Source organism: Cherax quadricarinatus, chromosome 17 (genome assembly GCF_038502225.1).
Source record: "Cherax quadricarinatus isolate ZL_2023a chromosome 17, ASM3850222v1, whole genome shotgun sequence".
Classification (NCBI taxonomy): domain Eukaryota; kingdom Metazoa; phylum Arthropoda; class Malacostraca; order Decapoda; family Parastacidae; genus Cherax; species Cherax quadricarinatus.
The window spans coordinates 7,585,031-7,597,530 of NC_091308.1; the positions used below are offsets into that span (position 1 = coordinate 7,585,031).

General features: G+C 38.7%; 1 protein-coding gene across 14 annotated transcripts in view; it reads left to right on the forward strand.

Annotated features, from left to right (window-relative positions):
• LOC128686427 (histone-lysine N-methyltransferase 2D) overlaps window positions 1–12,500 on the forward strand; it is a 632,197-nt gene that overhangs the window by 30,645 nt on the left and 589,052 nt on the right. The gene's annotated exons all lie outside the window — the stretch shown is intronic.

Sequence of the window (12,500 nt, forward strand, 5' to 3'; positions counted from 1 at the left end):
TCAAAAGTAAAGACTGACCCGAAGCTGTTGTACAGCCACATCAGGAGGAAAACAACAGTCAAGGACCAGGTAATCAGACTGAGGAAGGGTGATGGGGAATTCACAAGAAACGACCGAGAGGTATGTCAGGATGAACATTAAAATGGTATATAATACCGACAGGTTGTTAGTTCCAGAGCTAAGGGGAATGTCCTATGAAGAAAGATTAAGGGAAATCGGCCTGACGACACTGGAGGACAGGAGGGTCAGGGGAGACATGATAACGACATATAAAATACTGCGTGGAATAGACAAGGTGGACAAAGACAGGATGTTCCAGAGATGGGCCACAGACACAAGAGGTCACAATTGGAAGTTGAAGACTCAGATGAATCAAAGGGATGTTAGGAAGTATTTCTTCAGTCATAGAGTAGTCAAGCCATGGAATAGCCTAGAAAGTGATGTAGTGGAGGCAGGAACCATACATAGTTTTAAGGCGAGGTATGATAGAGCTCATGGGGCAGGGAGAGAGAGGACCTAGTAGCAATCAGCGAAGAGGCGGGGCCAGGAGCTGTGACTCGACCCCTGCAACCACAAATAGGTGAGTACAAATAGGTGAGTACACACACATCTAGAACGGTACAAACTTATAAACGACAACCGACACGGATTCAGGGAAAGAAAATCCTGTGTCAAAAACCTACTGGAGTTTAGTGACAAGGTAACGGAAGCTAGACACGAAAGAGAGTGGGGTGGGTAGATTGCATTTTCTTGGACTTCAAGAAGTCCTTCGATACAGTTCCTCACAAGAGATTAGTGCAAAAGCTAGAGGAATAGGCACGGATAACAGGAAAGGCACTGCAATGGATCAGAGAATACCTGACAGGGAGGCAACAACGAATCATGGTACGTGACGAGGTGTCAAAGTGGGCGCCTGTGACGAATGGAGTTCCACTGGGGTCAGTCCAAGGACCAGTGCTGGTTTTGGTATATGTGAATGACATGACAGAATGGATAAACTCAGAAGTGTCCCTGTTTGCAGATGATGTGAAGTTAATGAGGAGAATTAAATCGGATGAGGATCAGGCAGGACTACAAAGAGACCTGGACAGGCTGCAAGCCTGGTCCAGCAACTGGCTCCTCGAATTTAACCCCGCCGAATGCAAAGTCATGAAGATCGGGAAGGGCAAAGAAAACCACAGACAGAGTATATGTCAGTAGTGTGTCACTACTGACACACTACTGATATATAGTCTAGGTGGCCAAAGACTGCAAACCTCACTCAAGGAAAAGGATCTTGGGGTGAGTATAATACCGAGCACATCTCCTGAGGCGCACAACCAGATTACTGCTGCAGCATGTGGGTGCCTGGCAATTCTGAGAATAGCGTTCCGGTACCTTAGTAAGGAATCGTTCAAGACTCTATACACACCGTGTACATCAGGCCCATACTGGAGTACGCAGCACTAGTTTGGAACCCACACCTGGTCAAGCACGTCAAGAAATTAGAGAAAGTGCAAAGATTTGCAACAAGGCTAGTTCCAGAGCCAAGGGGGATGTTCAACGAAGAAAGGTTAAGGGAAATCTGCCTGACGACACTGGAGGACAGGAGGGTTAGGGAAAATATGATAACGAAATACAAAATATTGCGAAGAATAGACAAGGTGGACAGAGGCACGATGTTCAAGAGATGGGACACAGAAACAAGGGGTCACAATTGGAAGTTGAAAACTGAGATGAGTCAGAGGGATGTTAGGAAGTGTTTCTTTATATATAGAGTTGTCAGGAAGTGGAATAGACTGGCAACTGACGTAGTGGAGGCAGGAACTATACATAGTTTTAGGACGAGGTTTGATAAAGCTCATGGAGTAGGGAGAGAGAGCAGACATAGTAGCGATCAGTGAAAAGACGGGGCCAGGAGCTATGTCTCGACCCCTACAACCAAAAATAGGTGAGTACACACGCACACACACACACACACAATTAGTATTATAAATACTAGTAAGCTTAACGTCAGCTTTAATGCGACACCAACATAACAGAATAAATAATAATTAAGGCCGTGGTAGCATCCTGGTCCCTACACGTCTTGTGCTATGCAAATGATATAGCCATTGGTGTGACGTGAATGTATGTCCAGAGGATATAGTTAAAATGCTATCTAGACTGGAGTTATGGAGACGAAGGTTAAGAGACAACAGATTGCCTCTGTAACTAGGGAACACTGAGCCTCTATTGCCTAAATCAATAAATAAACAGAAGGCATTGCATTATTCAAGTTTAAGTATCTGTCACTCCTGATGCGAGCACAATCGTGTCCGGGGATAATACAGGGCTAATTTAATTCTACCGTTTTGGAATACCAGTCTCACGAGCAGTACACATATTAATGTATCCACGGAACAAAGTGGTTTTAAATAGCTGTCAATACTGCCTTATGTATTATTTAAGTCTTAAAATCTGCTATATGTACCGTAGATCTGTTTAAATTTGTTTAATACTACTTACAAACCAATAATATATATTTTTGACTTAATGTTGAGATTGATTTTCGCAGATTTATAGCAAAAAAAATTTTTTTTTACTCTGCTTATCCGACAGAAAACACTCTTGCTTCTTAGGCTCAGCTCACCTGCCAAAATTATTTCAAAATCTCTTTCTAGTTCACTGTATGGGGCAGGATTTGTTGGAATAACTTTGAACATGCCTGGTGCTCTGGGGTATGGGGAAACACCGTCTAGCTTCGGCTAGGCGCCCATACTTATGTGGAATCTGACGTTGTGGATAAAGTACTGTGTACTCTGATGCCGAGGTTGCAGGTTCGAATCTTGCTATAGACTAAGAGATAATGTTTGTAAATAAATTCGCCTTATTGTGAATTAAGAATATATATATATATATATATATATATATATATATATATATATATATATATATATATATATATATATATATATATATATATATATATATTATATATATATATATATATATATATATATATATATATATATATATATATATATATATATATATATATATATATATATATATACAAAACAACCACTGTGAAAGAATAGAGAAATTCCAAGCACTTTCGTGACTTCTCACATTATCAAGGAACTATAAAAACAATGTTAGAAGTCACGAAAGCGCTTGGAATTTTTCTGTTCTTTCACAGTGGTTCTTTTGCCTCAACTAAAAGCGCATCTAATTTGAACAGCCCGCCACTAATATTGTATAATGACTGCCTGTCATGCTTAATAATTGCCGATTCTACAATGTTCCTTTCAAGCCAGGAGGGACAAGGGAAGATGACTCTTGCTTCCAGCCATTTTGCAGGGTTATTACAATCTCTAATATGGTTGAAAATCACGTTCGACTCCTGTGATACACGTATCGAATAGCAGTGCTGGGACATTCTCACCCCCAGTGATTTTCCCGTTTGTCCCAAATAAGAGAGGCTGCAACCTTTAAAACCAACTATGTAGACACCACCAACACGTTGTTGTGGTGCATTCTTTATCAGGATGCTTCTAACAGTCCGTGAATTTTTAAACACTACTTGTGTATTAAATCTTCCAAGAGCATTCGGCAGGGTAGATAAATTCTCGTTATATGGGAGGACCAGCACATTCTTGGTCTGAGGTGTTATCCTAGGTTCCGTTCTATAATAACTTTTCTTAGCTGCCAGCAAGGCAGAGTCCACAAACATCTCAGGATACCGCAGTTTCATGCCAATGTCAAATATTTTCCTGATTTCTTCACCTTGGAACTCCGGACTGCACACTCTATAGGCTGTCAAAAACATAGTAAGAAATACACTCCCTTTGACTCGAGTCTCATGGTTGGAATAGTAGTGAATGTATGAGCACACATTAGTGGCATCCTGTATCGCTGGTTTGTGATATCTGCATAATGTATATATATATATATATATATATATATATATATATATATATATATATATATATATATATATATATATATATATGTGTGTGTGTGTGTGTGTGTGTGTGTGTGTGTGTGTGTGTGTGTGTGTGTGTGTGTGTGTGTGTGTGTGTGTGTGTGTGTGTGTGTGTGTGTGTGTGTGTATCTCGTGCCGAATATGCAAAATTGATCAATTAGTAAGAACTCATTTAAAATTAAGTCATTTCTAAAATTTTCTTTTATACGTTTAAAGATTAATGTAAAAATTAATAATTTTGTACCAGAAGAACCTTAGAAAACTTGCCTAACCATATTATAACAAGCGCAATTTAATTTAGTCTCATCCAACTAAATATATTTTGGATAAGTTTAGAATAATTTAATAATGAACAAACACAATGAGACACATTTTTTTCTTTAGGTTCAGAATGATTTTTACGAAATTATTGCATACATAAATTTTCACTTGCATTATTCGGTAAGAAGAAAGATGCTATTTAAGCCAAAATCGCAAGTTTTACCTATTCGGCACGACGTATTTATACATATATATATGCAGTGAAACATATAGGTGAACAGCATTTAGATAAGGGTGAAAAGGTTTTTGTGGCATTTATGGATTTGGAAAAGGCGTATGACAGGATGGATAGGGACACAATATGGCAGATGTCGCAAATGTATGGAATAGGAGGTAGGTTATTGAAATTTATTTATTTATTTAATTTATTTATTTATTTATTTATTTAGAAATTTAGCATACATACAGAGGTACAAAAAAAATACAGGTAAGAGCAGCATGCCAAAGCCACTTATATGCATAGCATTACGGTGAAAAGTTTTTACGAGGATAGTTATGCTCACGTTAGTGTATGTAGGAGAGAGGGAGATTATTTCCCAGTAAAAGTAGGTCTAAGACGAGGATGTATGATGTCACCATGTATGTATCGTTCCAGTCACGGTATTGTGCCTTTTTTGCTATTTATGTCACCATGGTTGTTCAAAATATTTATAGATGGAGTAGTAAGAGAAGTGAATGCTCGGGTGCTGGCAAAAGGTGTGGGGTTAAAAGATAAAGAATCTAACACAAAGTGGGAATTGTCACAGTTGATTTTTGCTGATAACACTGTGCTTTTGAGAGATTCTGAAGAGAAGTTGCATAGGTTGGTGGATGAGTTTGTTAGGGTATGTACAAGAAGGAAGTTAAAAGTGAATATAGGAAAGAGTAAGGTGATGAGGATAACAAAAGAATTAGGTAAAGGAAGATTGGATATCAGATTGGAGGGAGAGAGTATGGAGGAGGTGAATGTGTTCAGATATTTGGGAGTGGACGTGTCAGCAGATGGGTCTATGAAAGATGAGGTGAATCATAGAACAGATGAGGGGAAAAAGCTGAGTGGTGCACTGAGGAGTCCGTGGAGACAAAAAACTTTATCCATGAAAGCAAAGAGGGGAATGTATGACAATATTGTTATACCATCGCTCTTGTATGGGTGTGAGGCATGGGTTGTGAGTGTTGCAGCAAGGAGAAGACTGGAGGCAATGGAGATGTCATGTCTGAGGGCATGTCCGTAGTTTGGAGATTAGTAGGTGTGGGATTACCAAAACTATTATCCAGAGGGCTGAGGAGTGTTTATTGAGATGGTTTGGACATGTAGAGAGGATGGAACGAAATAGAATGACTTCGAAAGTATACAAATCTGTAGTGGAGGGAAGGCGGGGTAGGGGTCGGCCTAGAAAGGTTGGAGAGAGGGGGTAAAGGAAGTTTTGTGTGCCAGGGGCTTGGACTTCGAGCAAGCGTGCTTGAGCGCGTTAGACAGGTGCGGATGGAGACAAATTGTTTTTAGAACTTGACGTGCTGTTGGAGTGTAGGTAAGGTAACATTTATGAAGGGATTCAGGGAAACTGGCAGGCTGGACTTGATTCCTGGAGATGGGAAATGCAGTGCCTGCACTCTGAAGGAGGGGTGTTAATGTTACAGCTTTAGAACTGTACTGTAAGCGTGCCTCTGGCAAGACAGTGAGGGAGTGAATGATGAAATTGTTCTTTTTCGGACCACCCTGACTTGGTGGGTAACGGTCGATGTGTTAATATATATATATATATATATATATATATATATATATATATATATATATATATATATATATATATATATATATATATATATATATATATATACTGCAATAAGATCACAGTGAACAGGTGATTTCAAAATATGCAAAACAACCACTCTGAAAGAATAGAGAAATTCCAAGCGCTTTCGTGACTACTCACATTATCAAGGAACTATGAAAGTGAAGCATCCAAGGAAGCTATATAAGGGGTCCGGCCAGCACCTCACTATCAGATGAGTTGTGCAAAGGACCTATCCAAGTTGGGTCGGCGCGCGTCACGTGTTTAACCGTTGTGGGATCTGATAGTGAGGTGCTGGCCGGACCCCTTATATACCTTCCTTGGATGCTTCACCTTCATAGTTCCTTGATAATGTGAGTAGTCACGAAAGCGCTTGGAATTTCTCTATTCTTTCAGAGTGGTTGTTTTGCATATATATATACACATATTTTTTTTTTCAACAAGTCGGCCGAGGCAGGGTGACCCAAAAAAAGAAAGAAAATCCCCCAAAAGAAAATACTTTCATCATCATTCAACACTTTCACCACACTCACACATAATCACTGTTTTTGCAGAGGTGCTCAGAACACAACAGTTTAGAAGTATATACCTATAAAGATACACAACATATCCCTCCAAACTGCTAATATCCCGAAACCCTTCCTTTAGAGTGCAGGCATTGTACTTCCCATTTCCAGGACTTAAGTCCGGCTATATAAAAATAACCGGTTTCCCTGAATCCCTTCACTAAATATTACTCTGCTCACACTCCAACAGATCGTCAGGTCCCAAATACCATTCGTCTCCATTCACTCCTATCGAACACGCTCACGCACGCTTGCTGGAAGTCCGAGCCCCTCGCCCACAAAACCTCCCTTACCCCTTCCTTCCAACCTTTTCGAGGACGACCCCTACCCCGCCTTCCTTCCCCTACAGATTTATACGCTCTCCATGTCATTCTACTTTGATCCATTATCTCTAAATGACCAAACCACCTCAACAACCCCTCTTCAGCCCTCTGACTAATACTTTATTAACTCCACACCTCCTAATTTCCACACTCCGAATTTTCTGCATAATATTTACACCACTGCCTCCACTGCCTCCAACCGTCTCCTCGCTGCTGCATTCACAACCCAAGCTTCACACACATATAAGAGTGTTGGTACTACTATACTTTCATACATTCCCTACTTTGCCTCCATAGATAACGTTTTTTGTCTCCACATATACCTCAACGCACCATTCACCTTTTTTCCTTCATCAATTCTATGATTAACCTCATCCTTCATAAATCCATCCGCTGACAAATCAACTCCCAAATATCTGAAAGCATTCACTTCTTCCATACTCCTCCTCCCCAATATGATATTCAATTTTTCTTTATCTAAATCATTTGATACCCTCATCACCTTACTCTTTTCTATGTTCACTTTCAACTTTCTACCTTCACACACTCTAACAAACTCCCAAACTTATCCGCTAACTAAGTTCCTTTTGGTGCAAAATTATAAATTTTTACATCAACATTAATGAAAAAAATATATCTTTAAAAGTATAAGAGAAAATTATAGAAAAGACTTAATTTTAAATGAGTTCTTGCTAATTGACCAGTTTTACATAATCGGCACGACATATATATATATATATATTTATATATATATATATATATATATATATATATATATATATATATATATATATATATATATATACATATATATATATATATATATATATGTCGTGCCGAATAGGCAGAACTTGCGATCTTGGCTTAAATAGCAACGCTCATCTTGCCATATAGGACAAGTGAAAATTTGTGTATGCAATAATTTCGCCAAAATCATTCTGAACCTAACGAAAAAAATATATTTCTCTGTGTTTGTTTAGTATTAAATTATTGTAAACAAATCTAAAATATATTTAGTTGGGTTAGGCTAAAATAAATTGTTCTTGTTATAATAAGGTTAGGTAAGTTTTCTAAGATTCTTTTGGTGCAAAATTAAAAATGTTTACATTAACATTAATGAAAAAAATATAACTTTAAACGTATAAGAGAAAATTTCAGAAAGGACTTAATTTTAAATGAGTTCTTGCTAATTGACCAGTTTTACAAATTCGGCACTATACATACATATATATATATATATATATATATATATATATATATATATATATATATATATATATATATATATATATATATATATATATATATATATATATATATATATATATATATATATTAGTCACTTTGCCATTCGTGAAAAGTATTTGCTATTGCTCGTGACCCCAGCCACCTGTACCTCATTGCATGCAAGTGGCAGTAAAGCCGTACTAAAATAATGTTGTTAAGGGCTCATTAAGCTCGTGAAAGCCAAAGACGCCGTAATACTGCGAGTTCTCGATTTTTTTTGGTTCAGTTTTATTTTCTCAGGTCTCCTCCATCTCAAATACTCTAGAATCCAGCAAGAAATTTCTTTCTTGTTTCTTTAAAGAACTAAAGTTTTGATACCTTCTTTGCGTTAAGTGTTTGAAGACGATCGGAAGAGACATCCTCCGGTTGTCACAGGGCAAAGAATTTGTTTAATAAAGACAAATTAACGATTGAGGACCCTCAAATCAATATGATTCTTTCTTTGCTCAAAGTTTGAAACCGCTGAATGTTTCAGAGCGTCGAGAAAACGCATTCTCCAGTTATTGCAGGTTATTCAGCTATACAGAGTTTATGAACTATGCCTGAAATTATAGGACGCCATTCTATCTATAAGACGCTTTAACCAACAAAGCACCGGAGGATCTGGGAAATGTCCTGAAGAGGAGCCGTCTTTGTTCCTAGACGGGAAGGTGGTAGTTCGCCCGAGGTGTGACATTTTTTATATAAATTCGTGGGTTTTAAATGTCAGGAAATGTTAATTTTTATAGTTTATAACAATTTAATGAGTAATGATAATCAGTGAAAATAAGAAAAGGATTTTATATTTATAGGCTTTCGTGTTAGTTAGTGATTAACAAAGGCACTTTTCGATAGTATGTGGATGCACGCTCGTGTGTGTATACCTGGAGTCTACCTGGAGGTCGTCCCGATGATCAACGCCCCCGCGGCCCTTTCCTTGACCAGGCCTCATGGTAAATCAGGGCCTGGTCAACCAAGCTGTTACTGCTGGCCGCACGGAATCTAGTGTATGAACCACAGCCCGGCTGATCGGGTGTGTGTGTATGAGTAACTCTCACAGTTGTGAAGTAGAGTGTTACTGTTGATATTTTTAAGCACACATGTAATATTATTAATTCAAAAAATATCGGCTGTGTTTTTAACCGATACCGATACCATAAAAATGGTCGCTGACCACCGCCGGTACCGATACTTTGGCACATCAATTATATATATATATATATATATATATATATATATATATATATATATATATATATATATATATATATATATATATATATATATATATATATATATATATATATATATATATATATATATATATATATATATATATATATATATATATATGTATATATATATAAGAGGGGAATGTATGAGAGTATAGTTTTACCAACGCTCTTATATGGGTGTGAAGCGTGGGTGATGAATGTTGCAGCGAGGAGAAGGCTGGAGGCAGTGGAGATGTCATGTCTGAGGGCAATGTGTGGTGTGAATATAATGCAGAGAATTCGTAGTTTGGAAGTTAGGAGGAGGTGCGGGATTACCAAAACTGTTGTCCAGAGGGCTGAGGAAGGGTTGTTGAGGTGGTTCGGACATGTAGAGAGAATGGAGCGAAACAGAATGACTTCAAGAGTGTATCAGTCTGTAGTGGAAGGAAGGCGGGGTAGGGGTCGGCCTAGGAAGGGTTGGAGGGAGGGGGTAAAGGAGGTTTTGTGTGCGAGGGGCTTGGACTTCCAGCAGGCATGCGTGAGCGTGTTTGATAGGAGTGAATGGAGACAAATGGTTTTTAATACTTGACGTGCTGTTGGAGTGTGAGCAAAGTAACATTTATGAAGGGATTCAGGGAAACCGGCAGGCCGGACTTGAGTCCTGGAGATGGGAAGTACAGTGCCTGCACTCTGAAGGAGGGGTGTTAATGTTGCAGTTTAAAAACTGTAGTGTAAAGCACCCTTCTGGCAAGACAGTGATGGAGTGAATGATGGTGAAAGTTTTTCTTTTTCGGGCCACCCTGCCTTGGTGGGAATCGGCCGGTGTGATAATAAAAAAAAAAAATAATATATATATATAAGAACATAAGAACATATGAACGAAGGAACACTGCAGTAGGCCTACTGACCCATGCGAGGCAGGTCCAAGTCTCCTACCGGCTTAAGCCAATGCACCCAACCTAGTCAGGTCAGGTCACATTGACTTAAGGGAGGAACACGGCAACCGACCTGGTAGCACAAGCTATCAGGTCCAACTCACTCCCACCCACATCCACTCATGTATTTATCCAACCTATTTTTAAAGCTACACAACGTTCTGACCTCTATGACTGTACTTGGGAGTTTGTTCCACTCATCCACAACTCTATTACCGAACAAGTACTTTCCTATATCCTTCCTGAATCTGAATTTTTCCAACTTAAAACCATTGCTGCGAGTCCTGTCTAGGCTAGATATTTTCAGCACACTATTTACATCCCCTTTATTTATTCCTGTCTTCCATTTATACACCTCAATCATATCCCCCCTAATTCTACGTCTTTCTAGAGAGTGCAGATTCAGGGCCCTTAGTCTATCCTCATAGGGAAGGTTTCTGATACATGGGATCAACTTTGTCATCCTCCTTTGTCCATTTTCCACAGCATTTATATCCATTCTGTAATACGGTGACCATAACTGTGCAGCATAATCTAAATGACGCCTAACCAAGGATGTATAGAGTTGAAGAACAACCTGAGGACTCCTATTATTTATGCTTCTTGATATGAAGCCAAGGATTCTATTAGCTTTATTGCGAACACTTATGCACTGTTGTCTTGGTTTCAGATTACTGCTAACCAGAACTCCTAAATCTTTTTCGCAATCCGTAATATTAAGATCTACATTATTTAGTTTATATGTGGCATGGTTATTGTCCTGTCCAACATTTAGAACTTTGCATTTGTCTATATTAAACTGCATCTGCCACCTCTCCGACCACTGCATCAGTCTACTCAAATCTTCCTGGAGTGCTCTAATGTCCTCTTCAGAATGAATTCGACGGCCTATTTTGGTGTCATCGACAAACTTGCCGATGTCGCTCTTTATGCCCTCATCTATGTCGTTTATGTAGATTGTGAACAGCAGGGGGCCCAACACTGACCCCTGTGGAACACCGCTCGTGACTCTTCCCCACTCTGATTTCTCACCATTTATGCAAACTCTCTGCTGCCTATTTGTCAACCATGCCTCTATCCAGGAAAAAAATTCTCCTCCTATTCTATGTGCCTTAATTTTCCTCAGTAGTCTCTGATGTGGGACCCTGTCAAAAGCCTTACTGAAGTCCATATACACAATATCATATTCATTACCATGATCTACCTCCTCAAATACCTTAGTGAAAAAAGTTAATATATTCGTAAGGCAGGAACGCCCCTTTGTAAAACCATGCTGAGATTCGTTGATTAATTTATGCTTTTCAAGGTGGCTACGAACTGCCTCGGCGATTATTGATTCCATAAATTTTCCCACTATGGAGGTTAGGCTTATTGGTCTATAGTTCGAAGCTAAGGACCTGTCACCTGCTTTGAAAATAGGTATCACATTTGCCATTTTCCACTTATCTGGCACCATGCCAGTTTGTAGTGATATGTTGAAAAGATTAGCCAAAGGTGTTCTAAGCTCCTCTTTACATTCCTTTAGAACCCTTGCATACAGTTCATCAGGGCCTGGGGATTTGTTAGGTTTTAATTTATCTATTTGCCTAAGGACCATGTCACTTGTGACCCTAATCGTGCGCAGTTTATTATCGTCCTGTTCTACATAATTTATCATTACTGGAATATCGCTGGTATCCTCCTGTGTAAAAACTGAGAGGAAGTATGTGTTAAAAATTCTACACATTTCCTTATCACTGTCAGTGAGCTGACCCGAGGAACTTTTGAGTGGGCCTATCTTGTCCCTGATCTTACTTCTGTATACCTGAAAGAATCCTTTTGGGTTAGTCTTCGATTCTCTTGCAACTTTAACCTCATAATCTCTTTTTGCTTTTCTAATTCCCTTTTTCATTTCTCTCTTTAACTGAATATATCGATTTCTTAATTGCCCCTCTCCTCTTTTGATTTGCCTATATATGCCTCTCTTTTGACCAATCAGATATTTTAATCTATTGTTCATCCATTTAGGATCATTTTTGTTTGATCTGATTTCCCTATTTGGAACATAATTTGACTGAGCAGCTAGAACTATGCCCTGGAAAGCATCATATCGGCAACCATCACCACCTACCTGGCGTGATGAATGGTTTGAAAAACCGACAAGTTGAAGATTGA